This window comes from Diabrotica virgifera, chromosome 10 (assembly GCF_917563875.1).
Source record: "Diabrotica virgifera virgifera chromosome 10, PGI_DIABVI_V3a".
Classification (NCBI taxonomy): Eukaryota; Metazoa; Arthropoda; class Insecta; order Coleoptera; family Chrysomelidae; genus Diabrotica; species Diabrotica virgifera.
The window spans coordinates 14,505,785-14,530,274 of NC_065452.1; the positions used below are offsets into that span (position 1 = coordinate 14,505,785).

General features: G+C 34.2%; 1 long non-coding RNA gene across 1 annotated transcript; it reads left to right on the top strand.

Moving 5' to 3' along the window:
• The first annotated feature begins 11,955 nt into the window (after nt 1-11,955).
• Nucleotides 11,956-15,386, top strand: LOC126878540 (uncharacterized). Its single transcript, XR_007695697.1, has 2 exons — nt 11,956-13,198; nt 14,211-15,386. It is a non-coding gene; the product is annotated as an uncharacterized LOC126878540 (long non-coding RNA).
• Nucleotides 15,387-24,490: the final 9,104 nt, after the last annotated feature.

The following is a 24,490-nucleotide window of genomic DNA, read 5'->3' on the forward strand; positions in this document are numbered from 1 at the left end:
AATAAAAATTTGAGGTCCCGAAACGTTTTTATTAGCGACCAATGATCGGTTATTAGAATATCCTGGGTATAGGAATACTTTTGATTGTCACAAAGGCTATTCCAATAAGCGGGTTCGACTGTATTTGGTTTTTGTAGGTACTTGATTTCTCACTTTTTTGCCTAGGTCTCCGTAGCTGCACAATGTAACTCCAAGGTATCTAATTTCCATTACTTGTTCAATACTGATGCCATCAATTTCTATTTTATATCTGATTTGTTGTTTAATGATAACTATTGTTTTAGTTTTAATCATTGTTTTCATTCAATATAATATTACATTTTCTTCAGTCCCAGAGCCGGATTTAAGGCAGTGGAGGCCCCTGGGCAGAATTGTTGTGGGGGCCCTACGTCCTACCATTAAAAAAATGTTAATACTATCTATATCTATATTTTTAAATACAGTAAAAATTAAAATTTCTTACAGTAAAATATTAAAAATAAACATAGGATGTAGGGTTGAAGTCAGGATACTTTTCGAGATTTTTTACTTGAACATTCCTTGACTATGTCGGACATGTCTTATTGCTTTAAGACATCGTGTTCAATGCTCATTATAGAGTATAGAGAGATCATTCAAACGCTCTTGGCCTATCATAGACCGAAGTCAATTTTTAATTAACTTAAATTTTGAGTATTACCTCTCCCCACTACAGTTAGTTAGTATCAGAAATATAAACGAAGTATCACCTCAATATTTGGAAACGCATCATTCACATTCTTTTCTTCTAGCAATCGGTACATTTAAAGTTCTTTATTTGCTTATATTTAATGAGCAGATATCGTCTTTGAAAAATTCTACAGATTGTATTAGTTCGACACCTAGGATTTCGTCTAAATTATTGCTACAGAATTCAGTACCTAAGCTTTGACAGCTCTGAAGCTAAATGATGTCTTCTTCTTCATGTGCCGTGCTTGATTATCGAGCATTGGCTATAGTAGTTTTGTTCACGGCAGTTCGGAAAAGGGATGTAGAGAATCTGTTAACTGTTAAACCATTCTCTCAAATTTTTAAGCCATGACGTTCTTCTTCGACCTGCCCCTCTTCTTCCACCTGCCCTCTTCTTCCGTCTACCTTGCCTTGTATTATTAAATGAAGTATATTATATCTCTCTGGGTGTCGCATAACATGGCCAAAATATTGTACATTTATATGCATGACCAAAATATGTCTAAATGATTTAAAAATCCAAAATTGTAATGAATGCATTTATATGCAGAAAGCCTCTGACTTAAAGAGGTAATGAGGTGATCTATAATAGCGATAAAATTGTGATTCCTAAATTTCTCTGATGTTGTCATTTCAGTCTCTTGAGATGTTCCATAATCCAGTGGAGTCAGTCGAATATTCCGTAGTTATTTTCTATGTGTCGAATAGTCTTGACTTCCGCTTACCATCGCGCCTCGCCTCTCATATGTTTTGAAATTGTCACGTCTTGACTGTATAAATTCTTTAAGTGATCTAAGTGCTGCCACTCCTGAATTAAGGGCAATATTTGGATCTTGGAGAATACGACTTGGACTGTTTGTTTTCTCTAAGATTTCATTCCAAAATATTTCAAATATTCCTGTTTATAGTAAGCACATCCGATTATACAGACAATTTTTATCGCTACGAGTTTTAAATTGTTGCTCCTGAAATTTTGGATAAGTCTACTTTAGTCTGATTATAATCTTTAACTATAGTGTTGTTCTGAAGCTATTTTCTTGTGGCATTTTTATTATAAATTACTTTTAATGGGAAATAAGCCACAATTTTACCAAATTATTTATTTATTTATCTTTAACTAGCACTTTTGCGGTATCACTTCTGGATAACCATCTAGTAGTATTTACTCTTTTAGGAACAATAATATTTCTGCCACGGTCTGCGTTGCTGTTGCTTAAAGATGCAGCTTTTAAACATTTGATTAACAAGTTGTATCTATATGTAGAGGAAGTGAAAATACAAATAGTTCTTCTAAGAAATCAGATAATGCTGTAGCAGCAGAACAACACTCAGCTGAAGCTTTTGCAACTAAATTTAGAGAGTGGACGGCACAAGTGTTTGTATAAAACAACAATAATTCTTTAATCAGGAGGTGGCTTTGACTGTTCACGCCGCGCTCAAAGCCACCTCCTGACCGCCGACGAGGGACGCAGGTTCGCCTGTCGTTGTACAATGGTTTCTAGGGAGACTGGTCGAGAGCAAAGCACGGACAGTACACGTAAATGTCTATGAAACCAACAACAATCCATCAAACTTTCTTCTCTGTTGACTTCTTAGCCTTCTGGACACCACCGTCCGGCATAACCCAGGATCCAAAAACACCAGGACACGGCGCTTGCCCCAGTGTGTTTTTCGGACTGTTTGCTTTTGCTGCCAACACTATACATTCACTACAAACCCTGAAGAGGACAAAATCCTAAACGGGGACACACATTGAACGCATTTCCACATAGCAACTTATCCTATACAAGCAAATCAAACAATGTGATGATGAACAATAATTCTATGTGAATAATTTGCTGATATTTTTTACGTATGAGGCTTTGTGGTGGCCCCCGGAATGTGAGGGCCCCGGGCAGCTGCCCAGCCTGCCACCCCTTAAATCCGGCCCTGTTCAGTCCACATTTTTATCAGACCGGAAAAAATACGCGTATTCCTGTCAAAAACTTAGGATCAAATGTTACCAAACTGGAAGAAAATACAATATTTAAACGTAAACGGCGACGGAAAGTAAACTCGACGTCTACTGAAAATGCTGGTTACAAAATGGGATGTGTATGGAACGGGTATGGGGTATGGGAAGTAAACGGAAGTGAGAATTGAATTTTAATGGGAGGTGTATGGAACGGGTATGTATAGTAAACGGAATGTATAGTGAGAATCGACGTTACTTTGTTCAGTCCTGTTTTTTTTTTTATTGGCTTTAGTATTAGACCATGCGACCAGAAACAAAGTAAGTAGTACATATATAAACATAATATATCTTATCTAAATTATCTAATTAGTAATCTAAGTTAAGGTTATCTAAGTCTGACCGACCTTTTTGTTAAGAATAGATATAATAAACATTTTTTTAAAGTGAATTTTTGTTAAATTAATCTTAATAAACATTTTGCAATAAGGACAAGGGTCACACTTTTCTCATCCAAGGGTTTTTCTTAGCATTTTTTATTAATTATTGATTACCTATATATACCTACACCTACCCCACACGGTAAGGCAGGCACGTAGGCAATCAAAAGGAAAGCCATTTAAGGTTACCTACAAGCCTAATCTAGTCATTATATAACTTAATTGTACAGTCATACGAGTATAGGAAAAACAAATTAAAATCAAAAATGCGTTTAGCACTCAGTCCCAAAAGATACATAACATTATAGGGACCGTAAACTTTTAAACTGCTTAAATTTTTTGTAAGAATGTCCGACTGATGTGTGTACTTCTTACAATTAAAAAATATATGATCTAAATCTGCCGTTTCATTGCAAATATCACAAAGATTGTTATCAATTATTTTTATTTTGTATAAATGTGCTCTTTCTTTAGACCAAGTAGATAGTGAGCCTGAGAGCACTTGGATCTATCTCAAAGATAAGGTAATCGAGGCTGCAAAAGACTGTGAGGCAGCGGTTTCCACTGGCCGTAAGCCATGGATATCCGATAATACGTGGACTGTGATTCAACGCAGAAAAGAACATAAAACTAGATACGGAACAAACGATTAATACAGAGCGTTATCGAGAGAAATCAGAAAACAGTGCCGCAAAGATAAAGCGGATTACATCTCTCAAATATGCAGAGAGATAGAGGAACATGGCTGTCGAAATGAACCGAGGGACTTATTCCAGAAGATCAAACTCCTTACCAGAGAATTTAAACCTCAAACGTGGTCTGTAATAGATAAGGAAGGTAATTTAAAGACCGATACTGATGAAATATTGGAAACATGGCGAAACTACTGTGGCGAGCTATATAAAAATAACGAGGTATCAGCAGAAAATCAGTGGCCTTCTGACTACCCTAGAGAACCTACTGTCTTACTCGCTGAAGTCAAAGATGCAATTAAATCACTAAAGAGAAATAAATCCCCAGGCATTGATTCAATACCATGTGAAATACTACAGTTACTAGGTGACAAAGGATTACATATCATCCATTATATCTGTGTCGCTCTTTGGAATTCAGGTAAATGGCCATCTGATTGGTGTACCTCAATTTATATCCCACTACACAAAAAAGGAACTACTACCAGATGTGAAAACTACCGCACACTGTCACTAATAACACATGCTATAGTAAAATCTTGTTGCATATCATCAAAAACAGATTAAAAACCTATCTACATTACCAAATACCTCAGGAACAAGCGGGGTTTGTAAAGGGTAAAGGTACAAGGGAACAAATCCTGAACCTGAGACAACTCATTGAAAAGTCTAGAGAATTTCAAGTACCTATGATTATATGCTTCGTTGACTACCAAAAGGCATTTGATTGTGTAAGCTGGATAAATCTGTGGTCAATTTTAATAGAAATGGGCGCACCAATGCACCTGGTGACACTTATTAAAAATCTGTACCAGTCTAATATAGCGACAGTACGACTAGATCAGAAGTTCTCAAACCAATTCAAGACCGAGAGAGGTGTTAGACAAGGATGCGTGTTGTCACCTGACTTATTTAACATTTATGGTGAACATGTCATGAGGATGGTTTTAGAAGGATGGGCCGGTGGAGTAACAGTAGCTGGTAGAAAAATCTCCAATTTAAGATTTGCTGATGACACTACAGTTATAGCAGCAATGAGCAAGAAATGTTTGATCTTCTGCAAAAAGTTGAGTACGAAAGCAATAAAGTTGGTCTGAAAATCAGTGGCGGCTCGTGATTTTTACAATAGGGGAGGCTATACCTAACTGTAAAATATCTAGACAAATTTGCACTAGCAAAAAAATGCGCCAAAAAATGTAATTTAAGGCCCCATCTTTTGACCATTTTTTATTTACATTTCATAATATCATCCTAATTCATAATTTCATGATATCATCATTTTAAAAATAGTTAGTCTAATAGTAAAAGTTTAATACCAAAGTTTGTGTCGTTTATTTGTTAACAATTCCATCTATTTGTAAATAGATACCTATGCATATCAAAATAAATACAGATTTGAAGTCTTGCAGTCCATACATAATGAAGCTTCAAATTTTTAAGATACTCAACTGAATTTTTTTAATTCTAAACGCGGCCTACTGCGAATTCAAAAACACGATAAATTACCGATATTTTGCTTTGAGTTAGAGATATCGGAAAAAGTTATTTGAGCAAGTTGTTCCAAATATTATTATAACCCCACATACCAAATTTCATAACAAAATTCGCACTTTTAGATTTTTCATTATATTTAGTCAGGACCCTAAAATTCGTTGTCCCGAGACGCACCCAACCACCCAACGGAGCTGAGAAGCTACACTGCCTCCCTTGGTATATCTCCGAGCAACGTGTGATGGCGCCGTAGATGCCACTGTTAGGAGACCGGGTCTCCTTAAACGCCTGCTGCGCTGCACGGAGCATTAGCAACGGAGAAAGCTGGGCTTCTCGGCTCCGTTCGTGCATCTCGGGATAACCCAGGGTCCTGCCTACAATAATATGTAATAAAACTGAGACGCGATCATGCGTTCTAATGCTAATGCTCCGTACGTATGGATAATTAGTGATAATATGGAATTTACACGTTGTATAATAGTGAGAGTAATTGTTGTTTTCGCGATTCATGATAAACAAAACAGTATAGAGTGTGTAAAAAATTTATGGGGAGGCTGAGCCTCCCTTGCCTCCTCTGACGAGCCGCCACTGCTGAAAATCAATAAAGCTAAGACAAAAATAATGGTGGTCGACAGATTTGACACTATTCAACTGACTAACATATTACAGGAATACCAGATAGTAAACATCTTTGTCTATCTCGGGTCTAGTATAACTAACGATGGTAACTGTGAAGCAGAAGTTCGGAGACGTATTGTTATGGCAAAAAATGCGATGAGTCGCCTAACAAAACTTTGGAAAGACAGATCTCTCTCTCAAAATATCAAGATGAGACTGGTGAATGCCCTTGTATTCTCAATATTTCTATACGGAGCAGAGACTTGGACTCTTCGCGCATGCGAGCGCCAAAAAATTGATGCCTTTGAGATGTGGTGCTGGAGAAGAATGCTGCGCATACCTTGGACAGCTCATAGGACAAACGTTTCCATTCTAAACCAACTCAATATTAAAAAAAGGCTGTCCACAATATGTCTGCAACGAATTCTGCAATTCTTTGGTCACGTGGTTCGCAGAGGTGACGACAGTTTGGAGAGATTAATTGTTTCTGGAAACGTTCCGGGGAGAAGATCAAGAGGACGATCACCAACTAGATGGTCTGACCAAATAAAGCATTCAGCTGGAAACTCATTCTGCGAAGCTCTTAGAGCAGCTGAAGATAGAGACCAATGGAGAAACATTGTTAGGAATATTGGAAGAAATCACGATCCTCAGTAATGGGGAAACGACAGGAGAGAGAGATAAATGTGCCAGATAGCAAGCATGTCCAAAGTTCATCCGAGATATGGTTGTTATGGAACTTCTCGGATAGTCGTAATTTTTAAACCAGTAATTTTTTCGAATATCGGGTTCTAGCAATGTATATCTTGTACCTTTTGTCAAAATGAAATTTTTGTATTGTTTAGACCATTTTTTATATAAATTATCCTTAGCAATATTTATTCTCTCATCTAATGTTAATAAGGGTGTAACACAGTGGCGGCTCGTACCACTTTAAGAAGGTAGTGCCACAACTCGGGCAGCCGCCAAAATTTTTAGTGACGGATTCACGACATTGTCAAAAAAAGGTATACTGACAACAAAAACTAAAAAAAAATATGCGCGGATACTTTTATCTATATCTTAAGTTTATTGATCTGAGGTGCCAAGCAATTGTCCAACATTGATCAAAACAGTTCCGTAAATTAATTAATAATAAAAACCTCTTAAGCTACCACCAGCATTTACTGCTGATAGTGCTTGAAAATTGTTATTACGATTTAGTCTCTATTTACCAATTTATAAAAATAATACTATTTCATTATTCACACAAATGCACAAATTTTTGTAATGTCACTTTTAAAGTTTACGATATATGAAGTTCATTCTTCTATTTTTTGGTTGCAAAGTTTTCAATGACTTTATAATTAAAATTATCAATACAATTTACAAAATGCTTTTCTGCAGATAGCATACCTAAAGCACTAGGTTTCGATGTAAACATCGAAAAACAGCGTTCTGCTTCAGATGTTGATATAGGAATGGTAACTAAAATACTTAAAAGTTTAATAGTTTCTTCAAATGTGCTTTTTAAACCTTCCCTATACAATAAAACCGATAGCAAAACAGCCCCAGAGGTAGTACTTAATTCGTCTCGCTAATACAGTACCTACTTCTAATTCAGTTTTAAACCGAGTTTCTAAATGTCCGGAGAAGGTAGACCTTTGAAAGACTGGTACTTTGAATAGTATGAACCATTAAGTATTTGTCTAATTCGGCGCTAAAATTGACCAGCTCCTTAAATATACCTCTATTTTCTGAATTTTCTTTTTCGTCGTGACCTCTTAAAGCTAACTCGAAAGCTCCACAACACCTTATAACATTTGTAGTTTTTTTTCTAGCGAAAAACCACCAAAAAATTTTTTAAAATACTAATCTTTATTGTCAATTAATAAATTAAACTTAATAAATAATCAAAATATTATCAAATACCCACGATCATGATGCACTAAAAGTTTAATTATAAATACAAAAACTTTTTAACAGAAAATATACATAATAAAAGCGACAAACCAGCACGTAAAGAAACTCAAAATAAATAGACCCTGGCTTCATACCCTCGTGCCTGGCACAGAGATTCTAATGTTAAGGTATACTAATAGTCCAATATAGCTCTTTCTCTGTCACTTACATATAATGCTCGTAAAATCTTTCTCTCTTTACTCGTGCCAGTACTGACTTCGGCGCGAAGGAGATTCTCCTGTCGAATACTCTCCGCTGTCGGCAGGGATTGTATTGCGCCCATAGTTGCCATATTTTATATAGTTTATGAAGATCAAAAGAAATACACACAAAAAAATTAATAGGAATTAAAAAGTTTTGAAGATAAAAAATATGTTTATGGATAGTTAGCAAGGTAGTGCCATGGCTCTATGGCACTACCTCACGGGCCGCCACTGGTGTAACATCTTCTCCCAACTTTTCTTTAGCCGCTTTAGCAACTTGTTCATTGAATGTGATACCTGAGTGTGCTTTTACCCACACAAAAATAAGTTTTCTAGTTTTTTGCATTTGAGAGAGCAAAGTTTTTATTTTGGCTATGTAAGGATGACTATATGCGGAGTTGATTTGTAAATGTGATACTTACTTACTTTCCGTGTCCGGAACACCAACAACTTTAAATTCTGTATTTCCAATGGTTGGCCACATAGATGGCCCTGTCATTTGCTATAATTAAGTCTTCTTCTGTTCAGGTATCTCTCATCTCTGTGAATGATAGTAGATGCCGGCTGGTCTGAACCGCGCCACAGTCGCAGGTATCGTCCTCCTGGTGTCCCCATTTTTTCAGGTTACTAGCACAACGTTAAAAGCCGGTTCTTAGTCTGTTTAGCTCTTTCCAAGTCGGATACGGTAAATTGTGTCCAGCAGCCATTTCCTCTGAGGGAGGAAAATGTGTCGCGGTAGCTGACGCTTGCCATAGGTGTATACGGCGCGTCTCTGGCACTTCAGGGATGGATCGTGATGTTTTCAGGAAGCTTTTCTGAGATCTTAGTCTGCTTGGCTGAGTTTGGTGGTTATATAACGCGTGTCTTCGGTCCGTCTCCTGCTTTTTTCGTTCTACCTCTGACGTGACCTTCCTCCTGATAGGTGGTGGAGCAATCCCAGCTATGGGGTATACCTCTTCGACAGGTGTCGGTTTCAGGCAATCTGATTGTGTTGCACAAAAGAGAGACAGGTCTAAAACTGTTTGTATCTGCCGGATCCTTCCCTGGTTTTAAGAGGGCTACCACTCTAGCTTTCCTCCAGATTTTGGGGATTTGTAATGTACGGATGCACCAATTCATCATTTTTACGAGCCACTCTACGGTTTTTAGTCCAAAGTTCTTTATTTGTTCTGTTCGTATGGTTCATTTGGTGGATCGCGCCTCTCATCTCTTCTAGACAAAAAGAGGTACCTAGAACATCTCTTTCTTCGTCGATATTCCTTTGAGATCTCACCTTGTTCTTTCTTGATGTCGTCTAACCGTTCATTAAAAGACGATGGGCTATCTGATCAGGTGTGACTTCTGTCATGTTGACTGCCGGAGCAGCGGGATCGTTACCAAGATTCCGAATCAGCTTCCAGGCACGGCTGCTGTTTTGTTTCATGTCCAGACTCGTGACCAGCTTGCATCACCTTTCCGTTCTGTTGGCGGATATCGCATGTAACATTTCCTCCCCAGCCTGTATTGTTGCTTCCGAGAAAGGGTCTTCTTCATATAGCTGTTATCTTTTAAGTAGGGGTTTAGATTCTTCATTGAGCCCCGCTATGTACTCAGTTCGACAACCTCTAGGGATAAATTTCCGTAATACTTGCTTTACGATTTCTACAAATTTATCGTATGAATCAGGGCAAGGTTCTAGCTGGGAACCTTGATCCAATACTTCAGAGACTTTTTCCCATTTTGCTTTAGTAAAGTTGAACTTTCTCTTGAAAGGAATAATGTCGTATCCGATTGCCGCGCTGGAAAGACAAATTATTGGTATGTGCTGTGTCTTTAGGAGGGCGCTTCCAACGATTTTTGTCACCTGGTTTCTAATTCTGTCGCTGACAAATATATTATCTGCGTTGTAACCTCTGCGCCATCTTCCGCTGTTGAACGACGCATGCTGCTTTGGATCGTGAATAAGTTTTAGGTTCACGCTTTTAGCCCATTTTTCTAGTTCTTGGCCATTGGAATCAGTTTCGTTATAACCCCACGCCAAATGTGATTGTAAACTATTTTATTAAAACCGAAAGTGAATCAGAAAAAATTATGGAGTATGAAATGTTATTTCAGTCCTGTTTGCTAATAAACTCAAAAACACAAACGTTAAAATTGTTCAAATAGTATTACAATATTATGAAAACAACAGTTTTGTCCCTAAATGCTTGAATTGCATTTGCATACATTTGTCGTAATATCTTGAAATGATTTAATTACTTCGACTAATTAAAATTACGCTTTACACACAATAATAATTATTTGTGTGTGTCATCGAACGTAAGTTTTTATTTGATAAAATATAGTCAGTCGGCTTTGTATCTTCAGTTCTTTGTAATATAGAAAAGCCGGCAACAGCGCTAATATGGTCTTAAGATAACAGAGAGGTGACGCATAATGGTAGTCAAAAATAATAGAAATACAAATATCAGGAATGACAAAGTGCGAAATCCTCGCAACTCGCAGTCCATAAATCGTAAAACGGTTAATTGATAAACGTTCTGTAAATTTCTTTTCTGCTGTGATTACTAGAATTATTTACCTCTTCAAAATCATGATAATGTCGGAAATACCGGACATAAAAGCAAGAAAATACCGTTTTTAAACGCTTTTATTTAGTTCAATAGTTTGCGTCAAATCTGACTGCCTTTTCTTCAATGCAAATGAATGAAAATTTGCAGACATATGCATTCATGGGAACAATACACGAATAGTCAATAAAAAATGTTTTCATGTTTATTAATAATTGTTTAAATAAAAAAAAACGATTTTAACGGAAAACGCTTAAATTCTCTTGTTTTTTACAATGTAAAAACTTGAAACTTTTACGGATTGTATAGCTAATGATATGAACAATACATAATTTCACTTTTTACGTTATTTGTTTACGTTATGCTTCATTAATAAACAATAAAGTTTCAAATTTTTTGCCGATTCCGACTACTTCTCATGTTAGTACATCATATGTTTTATACATATTTTAATAAACATGACGATATATTTTAATGTTTGAAAAGTGTAAGACTAAAAAGTAAAAAATAAAAAAATATGAAAAAAAAAATTAAGAAACGCTTTTCTTTAGTTACGAGTGACTAAAATTAAAAATATTATAAAAAAATTAACCAAAAAGCAAAAAAAAACATTGAAAAAATCTAACACATTCGTTAAAGAAAAGCGTGGCGCGAAAATTCGATGAACACGCGCCACGCTTTTCTTTGACGGACGTGCTAGATTTTTTCAATTTTTTTTACTTTTTGCTTTTTAGTTGATTTTTTTATAATATTTTTAATTTTAGTCACTCGTAAATAAAGAAAAGCGTTTCTTAAAAATGTTTTTTCATATTTTTTTATTTTATTAATTCATTTACATGTATATATGCATTTTATATAAAATATTTTGAGTTGAACACAGTTAACGATTTTTCGATGGACATATTTTATTTATTTATTTCTCATACTGTCTCATACATCAATAAAGACTTTTATTTTAGACCCAAAACATAATTTTGCTGGAAGTTACTTTTTAAATTTGGCGGTAAGTTCTGTGATGACATAGAACGTCAAAGACGTCGGTATTCACAGAACGGTGTACATGTGTTATAGTAAGCGCCAGCGCCACGCATCCTGCAACACTAATTACATATACCAAAAAAATAATATCCCTTGCTTCTAAATTCATTTTGATCATCATAACCGTTTAAGGCTGTATGACACTATGCATTTTCTTGTATCATTTCTAATATCGTTTCTTGTATCATTTCTTGTACGTACATTTGTGCCCTGTATTACACTATGCAAGTTCTTGTATCGAAAATTGTATGAAATTCGGCACGTGATTGGTCGAAATTTTGTTTGTCACCCTGTGTCACGTTATGGTAGTACCGGTGGTAGTACTGAGTACTGCATCTACAGACACAGCTGATTTTAAATATTTTATAAAATTTATAAACTTTTATATAATTAACATTTTAATGTTAACCAGAATTGTACGTTGACTGAGGTTGATTATTTGTGTTTTTATTTTGTTTTGATATTTGTGCTAAAATATTTGCATTAGAATTATCTTCAGTTTGATCCAAATTAGGAACTATTGTATTTTCGTCTATTAAAAAATTATGCACCATGAAACCTAAATTTATAGTTTGAACTTTACTAGGAGCTAAATATATGGTTATTAGTAGAACAGTAGTCCATACCAAACGGTATATTAAGTATCAATAAAAGATTTATAAATAATACCTACAAAAACACAAATAAATTCATCAATACATTATCCCATTTTCATTTCAGCCGCCATTATGAGTAAGTAATTTTGACATTTTAGATGTTTTACCAGCAGGTTTTACGTTTTTGCTCTTTGCGCAGAAATTGGCGCAGTTCTTGTACAATAATCTGTGCCTGACACAAATTCTTGTATCGTTTCTGATATCGTTTCTTGTATCTGTGTATGACACTATGCATTTTTTTGACATATCAGAAACGATATTAGAAATGATACAAGAAAATGTATAGTGTCATACAGCCTTTAGGTTGTACAACGGTTGTAATACTTAGGGATGAGTAATGCTTTTAGCGTTCTTTTAGTGTGGTGAAAGTACAAAGCTCAAAAGAGAAGGACTTCGTGCTTTAGGCTTCAGTGGCTAGATGTCATCGTGAACATTGATAGAGCTGCGGCTAAAGCTCGCCCTGATGGAATACAATGTTGCCTAATTTACTGTTCCGTTCCGTCACAAATCGTCTGTCATTCCATTCAAGTCATTCTGTCAAAAACAAATTTGGTTTTGTTCTTGTTTTCAAGAAAGTTCTACAATATTTTGTTTTGTTCTGTGTTAAGTTCTATTTTCTATTTGGTTCTATTTTTTAGTCATGAAGTTAAGTAGTATCGTGGGATATTTGAAGTTCTTGGGTACTGAAAATTCAAGAAGTTTTAAACTCTGGTCATCTTATTTTGGCTGGAAAAATAGAGGAAGTTCTGAGCATACCATCAAAATATAATATGGTTTATTCCTTCAGTAAGGTCCAATCCCCACGAAATTAAAGGAACCCTACCTTTCACAAATGGCATGAGCATTAGCCAAATGTTCTTGTAAAGCAGAAAATAGTGGAAAATGTAAACATGTCTCTACTCTTGTTAAATGTAAGTATAAAGGCGGGTTGACATTACTAGTGAATAAGGAATGTGGCTCACGCTTACGTATTTTGCCCCTGCTATTGTTAGATATTTTATTATCTATTTTCAAACTCGAGCAGTGCATTTCGACGCATCCAACGAAGACTGTACTAACTCAGTTTTTGGCGTTTTTGAGTTACACCCCTGACAAATTAGATAACAGTGATGTCTTTCACCGAACAAAGTTCTATATTAATCTGTTTACGTTTAGGCAACCAATTTTGCACTTCGATATTGTACTAACTTGTATATCTTTACATTATCCCACGAAAACTATCCTATCTCCTATCTGAGATAGGTAATAAGCTATCTCAATCAAAGTTAGTATAGTCTTCCTCGGCATTCCGAACGGAATCGTCATTGTCTTGTGAGTTAGTATAGTTTTCGCATTTTTAGGTTAAGTAAAATACGCCTACATGAATAACATTGTTTACGTTTTAAAAGTTGTACAGCGTATAAATTTCTATTAGATAGATAATACATGTGAATAGAAGGTGCATTTTATAAGTATACATAAGTATCCAGGATGTACTATCCAGGATTTTCCCGATTTTTTCCAGCGAATACTGTACTAACTCATTCAAAAACCATATAAAGAAAAAAAATTGACATGTTCAAAAGCACAAGTGGAACAATACGGTAAACACAATGGATAAATATAAAAACAATTTAGTAAATAGGAACCCCTGATTTTATGCGTTAAGCAAAACTTTAACTTGCTTTATTCGAAAACTTAAAAAAATGAGTTAGTACAGTCTTCGCTGAATGCGTCGATTTGTATCTATGCATTGCATAAATACAAATGTACTGTTTGAAAATAGATAATAAAATATCTGACAATAGCACGGGCAAAATAGGTAAGCGTGAGCCACGTTCGTTATTCACTAGTAATGTCAACCCGCCTTAAGGTATGTAAAGTTCCAAAAATAAATGCAATCATGAAAGGAATATTTTTGATTTTACATTGATATTGTTTTAGGGAAAATGTGAAATTAATGGAACATTCAGTACATGAGCTGAAAAAAATGTTAACAGATTGGCAAATGAAGACCATTTTTAATTGATCTAAACATTTATAGAAACAAAGTATATGGTTAATATAAATATTACCTGCCAAGTAACTTGGTGTACAAATCAATAGTAACCATAATTTTTATTCCCAGGGCCAGTGAGAAACAATGTGCATTTGATTTCTAAGTGTTCTAAGGAAAGATCTCGTAAGAATAAATAGATCTGTACAATGAAGATTAACCTAATCTGTTTAACCATCGAAATTATTGTATTGTTATAAAAATAATAAATCTATATTTCATATTATTTACACTTACATACATTAACCTGGAATTTCATTGTGTCTACATTAGTGGCCATAGTCACAAACCTACCCTAGTCAACGGAGGTACTGTCTTTCGCAGATGTGGTAATACCGGGTTTGATACATTATTGCTAAATAAACTTTGTGAATAGTAACTTTTCACAAAATAGACAAAATAGAGTTTTAATAGTTTTTACTGTACTCAAATATTTTTTAACATTCAGTGGTAATAACATATTATATTTTGTTTTGGTATTTAAATTTACCTAAATATTTATAGAAATATACTATACTAAATTCAAGATGCAGTAGAAATAAACAAACCAAGACATGTTAAATGCTACTATGAGCACTCCCGAATCATAATTTACAATGTATATACATTGTAAATCCCAAATCATGATTTCCAAAGTTTGTACATTGTGAATTATGATTCGGGAGTACTCCTAATAGTAGCATTTAACTTGTCTTGGTCTGTTTATTTCTACTGCATCTTAATTTTAAATTTAGTGTAGATGTGGCCATCATAGGACGCTTACTTATAGATGCAATAAAATTATTGGTTTATTTTCATTTTAAATGTTATACTTCCAGTATTGTATGTATTACCTAGTATTAAAACATATATTTTTAATTAAAAATATAAATATCTTATTTTTATAATGAACAACATTAAATTTACTTCTTGCGGGAGTAGAAAAAAGTTATAGTAAATATTTTTAACTCGTTTAGCTTTTGATGATATTTGCCATATGTTTGTGTAAGACATGTTTAACGAGTAGTCTAAGGACATATTATTATACTTTGTTATACAAAATAGACATAAAATTTTGAAACTTTCAGCTTCACTTTTTCATTGTTTCAATATTAAATCCCAAATTTAGACTCTCCACCATTTTCTCATAAAAAAGTATGTTCAGTTTTTACCCCAGGTAGACCGAAACCACCAAAAAATTGATGTTACTTAAGTTTTTAGGTATTAAAAAAATGCGTTTCATCAGATACACAAAATAATAATAAAAACTTTACTATTAAACCAAAGTTTTAGTTAAAATAAAAACAAAATGTTTGCTTTCTGTGTAGAGTTACAAAAATAAGTTGAAATGCTATTTAATTTCGTATTATTTCCTGGTGATCCTCTGCCATACTAATTTTACATTGTTCTTACATGCAAGCATTTGTAAATTAATTTACCATTAAAGGGCGGCCAAAGGTATATTCATATTAAATGGGTGGTTGTAGTTTTGTACATTTTATTTTCATTTGTATTTTTGTTTTAGTTTTGTAATATTTATAAGAACAAATAAAATAATTATAATTATTCTGAACAGTTGTTTCTTTATCGAACTTCTTTTTTTTTTTTAAAAGTATCAACAAATCCATATATTTAAATTCAATATAAATGTAAATTTTATAGATAGAATTTACATAAAACAAGAATTTTTAATGAATGTTCGTTCAGTTTATCTATCCTTCTTGTCTTTTTTCCTTATGCCTATTACGGTATCGGATCATGGTCTGTTTCTTTCACCCATTTTTCTACGCTTTTCTGTTTTTGGCTAGGCTTTTCATTTCTTCTTTCGTTGTCCCTCGTACATGTACTATATCCTCTATTTGATCCCTCCAATTCTTTCGGGGATGTCCTCTTCTCCTTTTTGTTGTGTTTCCCATTTCCAGAATTTTCCTGGCCATCCTTTCTGGTTTCATTCTTATGATATGTCCATACCATTCCAGTTATTTATTTTGGATGTGATATAATATTGGCTCTATTTCTTTTCTTATTGTACCCCATTTTCATTTTCCTGCAATCGTTCGTAAGGCTGTATAACACTATACATTTTCTTGTATCATTTCTAATATCGTTTCTGATATGTCAAAAAAATGCATAGTGTCATACACAGATGCAAGAAACGATACAAGAATTTGAGTCAGACACAGATTCTTGTACAAGAACTGCGCAAAGAGCAAAAACGTAAAACCTGCTGGTAAAACATCTAAAATGTCATAATTACTTACTCATAATGGCGGCTGAAATGAAAATGAGATATAATGTATTGACGAATTTATTTGTGTTTTTGTAGGTATTATTTATAAATCTTTTATTGATACTTAATATACCGTTTGGTATGGACTACTGTTCTACTAATAACCATATATTTAGCTCCTAGTAAAGTTCAAACTATAAATTTAGGTTTCATGGTGCATAATTTTTTAATAGACGAAAATACAATATCCCTAATTTGGATCAAACTGAAGATAATTCTAATGAAAATACTTTAGCACAAATATCAAAACAAAATAAAAACACAAATAATCAACCTCAAACAGTCAACGTAAAATTCATTAAAATGTTTATAAATTTTATAAAATCTTTAAAATCAGCTGTAGATGCAGTACTACCATAACGTGACACAGGGTGACAAACAAAATTTCGACCAATCACGTGCCGAATTTCATACAATTTTCTATACACAAGAACTTGCATAGTGTCATACAGGGCACAAAAGTACATACAAGAAATGATACAAGAAAATGCATAGTGTCATACAGCCTTTAAGTGTTTCATCTCCATTGCTTCTATTTTTGACTCATGTTTCTTCTGTATTGTCCAATTTTCGCCTTGCATAGGTTATTACTGGTCTTGTTATTGTATTATGCATCTTCCTTTTCACTTCCATTTGTATGTATTTATGTCCTAGTATGGGTTTATTTAAGGTATAAAATATTCGTGTCGATTTGTTTCCTTCGTTTGCAATTTCAGCGTCTATTTTTCCGTCGTGAGTTATTATACTCCCTACCTAGGTATTCATAGGTTGATACTTTTTTTAAGGTTATCTGATTGCACTTTATTTCTCTGTTGTTTAGGCCTTCCTTGTTATTTATTATCATTGTTTTGGTTATCTCTTAAGCTTTCGTTTCATTTTTCTGTACGCCTTACACCTTATTACTATTAATCCATATCATGTATTCCTTTTTTTGTTCTTCAGTTTTACTACATCCTTCCTGGCTCTTGGCATTTGAACACTTCAACAAAAAAAAATTATAGACATCAATTTTAACAGGGTTGTTGTTTTGTTTTAATCAACTGTTTTAAACGTTTGCTTATGTTTAAAACAGATTTTGTTTAAAATACTTAAATTAAACAAGTGCTTTTTTTCATTTTCTTTATAAATATAACATCAAAAAAATTCTCAAATACATTATATAAACTTTTTAACATATATATTATTTATTTATTAATAATCTGAACACAAAAAAAATTGGAAAACTGAACGGAATTATCCATCAGTAGCCTCCGTCCTCCATAAATACTGAAATGACTGAAAAAAATGAAAATATTATTTTTTAAAGTCTACTGTCCTTGAGTGACACTGAAATTTGAATTGCCCGCCAAAAGTGACATTTTTGTCAGCCAAAATTTGGCAACATTGTATTCCATCAGAGCGAGTTTTAGCCGCAGCTATTGATAGTGTCTAAGTATGTACCGGGTGTCCCAATAAGAATGGCTCTCGGCCATATCTCAGGAACCGTTTATAGTACAGCTTTGGAGAAAAAAATTTTATAACAAAAGTTGCCACGGGAAAAGCCTGGAAATTATTTTCATAATTGTAAGTCCACCGCTAGAGGGCGTAACTGAATATAAAAAATTTAAAAATAAAAATTTTACAAAATTTGCCTTATGAAAGGGCACTGAAAATTAGATCATCGTATTCTTCATAAAATTTTGCGCATATTTGATTTCACAAGTTTAAGTCTACCTTTGCAAATAAGAGGTGGGGGTGAGTGGGAACCTTGTTATGAAAAAATGGCTGTAAGTCCGGTTCTGCTAAATAGATTTTTGCAAACTTGGTCTCGCTGAAAACAGCTCTTTTTCTTTAATGTAATAGTTATAATTTCGAAATAGCCTAGTAAGTAATATGCCAGCTAGGAGTCGCTATTTAATTTTTTTCAGAAATCTAGTTTTCTTTGGAAAATATTAAATACAAGTATGCATTTTTAATCCTGTACTACAAAATTAGACCAAATTAGCAACAGAATAGCAAAAACCGCATGTCGATATCTTTTTTCTATCTTGAGATATTTTAAGAAACGTGTAAATTTTAAACATAACTGATGCTGTCACCGGTAAACGAAGTTCCGGAAATCAAAGTGGAAGTAAGTAGTGTGCTGTGGAAAAAACTAGAGCATAGCACTTGCGGAGTGCCGACAGAAGTGAATACTTCTTATAGATTCGATTATATTCGGTTCGATTCAATTCGATTACATTCGATTAGATTTAATTTTATTTAATATATATCTTATGCCTATAGTATAATATATATATATATATATATATATATATATATATATATATATATATATATATATATATATATATATATATACCTACATAATATATACCCAATTTAATACATAATATATACTAGTGATTTTACCCGTTAATTTTAGGATTAATAAATATAAAGTTACATAAAGCTTTAAGTTATTTTTCTTAATAAAGTTACCCATATTTTTTTCAATTTGGCGAAAAATTTAATTACTAATGAAGTATAGTAAATACTTCGTGTACATTTGAATCGTAAATAATGCATGGAAGAGTTCGATTATTATTAGATAAGTACTCTTGTTAAAGGGGAAGCCCTTATACAAAATTAACCTTTTTAAAGTTGTTAATACATTATTCCTTTTAACCTACATATCCTCAAATTGTAGTTTTGAACATTTTATTTATTTTATATAATAATAATTAAATTCACTATTAAATTTGAAATATTTTTTTGAAGTGAAAACTTCTTTAGGGACGTTGTGCACTTTTTTGATGGGGTAAAAGCATTGAATTCGCGACCGTCATTGCGACCGTCATCGCACTTTTTGGATGGGGTAAAAGCATTGAATTCGCGACCGTCATTGCGACCGTCATCGCGACCGTCATCGCTTCGGCGAAATAAATATTGTACGTATATATTACAAATATATGTATATATATATATATATATATATATATATATATATATATATATATACATATATGTTCGGAAAGGTTTCCGCGGTTAATACAATGAAACTTAAAGCTAAAATCAATATCAACAAAAGAATTAATATTAAAATTAAACTCACCAGGCTTCCGGGTTGAACCGCGTCGTTGGTTTCTAGGCCGAGCTTTCGACGTCCTCTCTGACGTCATCTTCAGGGCTTCCGGGGTCTCAGTCTCCTGAGGCTCCAGACACTACACTCACTACTCACTACTTCACTACTCACTGTAATACTGTTGTTGCTGACGCTGGGGCGGTCATTTATACCGTGGACTGATGTGACTGACGTGGCTGTCGATGACGTGGCGGAGTGGGAATTAGCGCGAAGACTATTTGGAGTGGCGCGAAGATTTTTGACGGCTGGAATTGTATTTGTAGATGGAGCGGACGATGTTTTCTTTAGGAGGGGTCTCCAAGTCGAAGGTAAACGGATGCCGTCATCTCTTTTATTGAGACAACTTGGCCGTTTTTCGATTTCTATGGCTTCTCGGATAATCCTTTGTTTATAGAAGCGGATGGGGGCTATGGTTCTGGAGTTTTCAAAGTCAATTTTGTGACCTGTATGAAGATGGTGTTGGCCTAGGGCTGAAACTGAATCGGAATTGCGAACAGATATGGAATGTTCATAAATCCTATTTTGGATTCTACGATTGGTTTGTCCTATGTAAGATCGGGGGCAGTCTGCACAAGGAATTTCATAAACTCCGTGTTGTTCATTTGGAATGTTGTCTTTGACGGATCGGACAAGAGATGAAAGTTTTTAGGAGCATCCATAAACTTCAATCTCCCGCTCAATCACAACCCAAAGAGTCAGATCCTGATCATACGAAAGCTTTTCTTCCCAATATCAAAGGTGTTACTGACAAAATCGACAGAATTCTTAAACCACGAGGAATAAAAACAGTATTTACCCCCCAACAAAAACTTTCATCTCTTGTCCGATCCGTCAAAGACAACATTCCAAATGAACAACACGGAGTTTATGAAATTCCTTGTGCAGACTGCCCCCGATCTTACATAGGACAAACCAATCGTAGAATCCAAAATAGGATTTATGAACATTCCATATCTGTTCGCAATTCCGATTCAGTTTCAGCCCTAGGCCAACACCATCTTCATACAGGTCACAAAATTGACTTTGAAAACTCCAGAACCATAGCCCCCATCCGCTTCTATAAACAAAGGATTATCCGAGAAGCCATAGAAATCGAAAAACGGCCAAGTTGTCTCAATAAAAGAGATGACGGCATCCGTTTACCTTCGACTTGAAGACCCCTCCTAAAGAAAACATCGTCCGCTCCATCTACAAATACAATTCCAGCCGTCAAAAATCTTCGCGCCACTCCAAATAGTCTTCGCGCTAATTCCCACTCCGCCACGTCATCGACAGCCACGTCAGTCACATCAGTCCACGGTATAAATGACCGCCCCAGCGTCAGCAACAACAGTATTACAGTGAGTAGTGAAGTAGTGAGTAGTGAGTGTAGTGTCTGGAGCCTCAGGAGACTGAGACCCCGGAAGCCCTGAAGATGACGTCAGAGAGGACGTCGAAAGCTCGGCCTAGAAACCAACGACGCGGTTCAACCCGGAAGCCTGGTGAGTTTAATTTTAATATTAATTCTTTTGTTGATATTGATTTTAGCTTTAAGTTTCATATACATATATATATATATATATATATATATATATTTTGATGGAATGTGTCTAAAGATATTCAACCTCTCATCTTTACCGATGAGCCCACGGAGGTTGAAGAGGGCGAAACACATTTCTAAGAACTGGTGTTTGGATCTTTGATTCTATTCGAAAAATTTTTCCCAGCCAGAAATAGTGGATGTGTAAGTTATTCGTAAGGGGATTTTTCCACATTCTCTATTTCATTTGTTATATATATATATATATATATATATATATATATATATATATATATATATATATATATATATATATATATATTAATAATTTGGTTTCTTGGGTTTAGGTTCATAAAAAAGAGAGATGGCTATGATGTTATGTCATATTTATTCGACGTTTCGGCTGGATATCCATGCCTTTTTCAAGAATTATTATTACATGACTAAAAAAACAATTCATCAACGATACAATACTAAAATTTAATAAAAGATTTTGACTTACCCTGCATGCAAAGTTGGTAGTGAAACAGAAATACATAAATAGATAAATAGACGTCACAAAATAAAACAATGGTAAAACATAGGAATACACCCACTAGTCATTACGTTTAAATTGTTACAATATATATATATATATATATATATATATATATATATATATATATATATATATATATATATATATATATATATATATATATATATATATATATATATATATATATAAATATATAAATATATAAATTTTGTAAAAGTATTTAAATTTAAAATAAATGTAAAACCTATTTATGGATGGAGAAAAATGATTGATTTGGCAACCGTCATCGCTTCGGCGAGATAAATATTGTACGTATGTATATAAATATTATAATGTATGTGTGTATAAATTGTGTAGAAGTATTTAAATTTAAAATAAATGTAAATCCTATTTTGGATGGGGAAACAGCATTGATTTGGCGACCGTCACCGCGACCGTCATCACTTTGGCGAAATTAATTTTGTACATACGTATATATATATTTTTGAAGTGAAAACTTCTTTATTGACGTTGTGCGATTTTTGGATAGGTGAAAAAGCATTGAATTCGCGACTGTTATCGCGACCGTCATTGCGACCGTCGTCGCTTATGTTATATTATTATGTGCATGTATATATAAATTGTGTAGAGGTATTTAAATTTAAAATAAATGTAAAACCTATTTTAGGATGTGGGAAAAGGATTGATTTTGCGACCATCATCGCGACCGTCATCGCTTCGGCGAAATAAATATTGTACATTATATATGGTATATTATGTGTAGGTTTATACAGGGTGTTAGTAAATAAGTATGAAAAATTTTAATGACTAATTCTACATGAAAAATTAATGCCAGTTTGCTCTATAAACATATGTCCGCAAATGCTTAGTTTCGGAGATACGGGGTGTTGAAATTTTTATTTCAAACTGCCAATTTATTTATTGCTCTAAGACCAGTTGAGGTATGAAAATGAAATTTGGTGAGTTTTAGGAGGTAGTTATTACGAATTTTATGACATACAATTAAGAATTTTGTATTCATCATTGGCGCGCCTACGGGCAATGGTCTGAATTATTTTAAAGAAAAAAATAGTACGCCACTGAGATATTTCGAATTAGAAATTATTTTTAAATTTGACGTCTAATTTATGATAAAAAATCTCTCTTGCCTTTTTTTCATATGATGCACGGTTTTTATGCAGAAAAATAAAACATCTTGGCGCATATTTTTCATTTCTTAATACATCATCAAGTACTATCTATCTATATATCATAATTTCAATTGGGGCGTTTTTGTAGCTCCGGAAGTACGAGACAGAGATGTTTGTGCTTTTTGGGTTAAGCTTTTTGAATTTTTTGATGATTTTTGGTGCGGATTTTGATTCGGTCAGAGGCGTGCTTTCAGATTTTTTAAGGGGTACGAGTTTTACTTAGGGGAGGGGGGTGCGATTGTCAAAGGCGAAAAAATTTCATTGGGTTTTAAAGCTAAGGGTTAGGAATAAATGTCACTTTTGACCCGGGGATACTACCTCAAACAGGGGCGTCACAAAAAAATCGCAAACTTGCGGGTTGAAGGGAAAAATTGAAAAAGAGGGCAAAAAAGTTGAAAAAAAATTTCAGATGGACGTAAATCGGGTGGTTTTAAAAGAAGAATGTTGTGCTTTTGAACTTAAGCTTTCTAAATTTCTTGCAATTTTCTTGTGCAAAGTTTATCCCTTCCAGGGGAGTACTTTCCTTTTTTTTAAGGGGAGCGAGTTTATCATAGGGGTAAGGAGTGGGTTGGTCGAAAGCGATAAAGTTTTAGCGCGTTTTGACGCTAAGCGTTAGGAATAATTGTGATTTTCGACTGGAACCGCTAACTCGTACAGGGGCGGCACAAAAAATTCGCAAAGGGGAAATTTGAAGAAATGGCCAAAAATGACAAACTCACCCCTCGAAGTACCCGGAGTTTTTATATGTTTGCAAAATTTCCGAAATGGCCAAAATATTTCACAGTTTTTACATGCAAAGCAACCGTAAACCGCGTTCCAACCCGTACGATAAGGGTAGGGGGGGCAACCAAAAAGGGGTCAAGTTGTTAACTTTGCGGCCCAGTAGCGTACTTAAGCCGTAACATATTGAGTCGCACGAGGTATCAAAATTTGCGCATCGATGAGACGAAAAACATAGGTTTTTCGAAATTTTCAATTTTAGATAAAAAATTTCGAAAAAAAATTAAAAATGAAAAAAAAAAAAAGAAAAAAACAAAAAACTGACATAGCTCAGCCCCTATGGCTTCGGTTTTGACCAAACTTTTACCGTTGTAAATGGTTTGATATGGCGGATTCGAAAAAATAAGCTTAAATCAGAGGCTTCTCAATGGGGAGGAAAAAGGGGGCAAAAATAGGGATATTTCCAACAAAACCAGAAAATGAAGTTTGTCCTTTTGGACTTGAACTTTTTGAATTTTTTGCGAATTTTTCGTGTCAATTTTAACCCTGTCAGTGGCGTGGTTTCGAATTTTTTTAAGGGGTGCAAATTTTGCATAGGGCTGAAATCTTAAAAAAAACACACAAAATGAGGATTTTGCTTTTAGACTTAAGCTTTTTGAATTTTTTGCGATTTTTCGTGCCAATTTGAATCCTATCAGGGGCGTACTTTCGTATTTTCAAAGGGGTGCGAGTTTTGTATAGGTGTGTAAGGGGCAATATGAGGTTTGTGCTTCTGGACTTAATCTTTTTGAATTTTTTGAGAATTGCTTATGCCGATTTGATCCCTGTC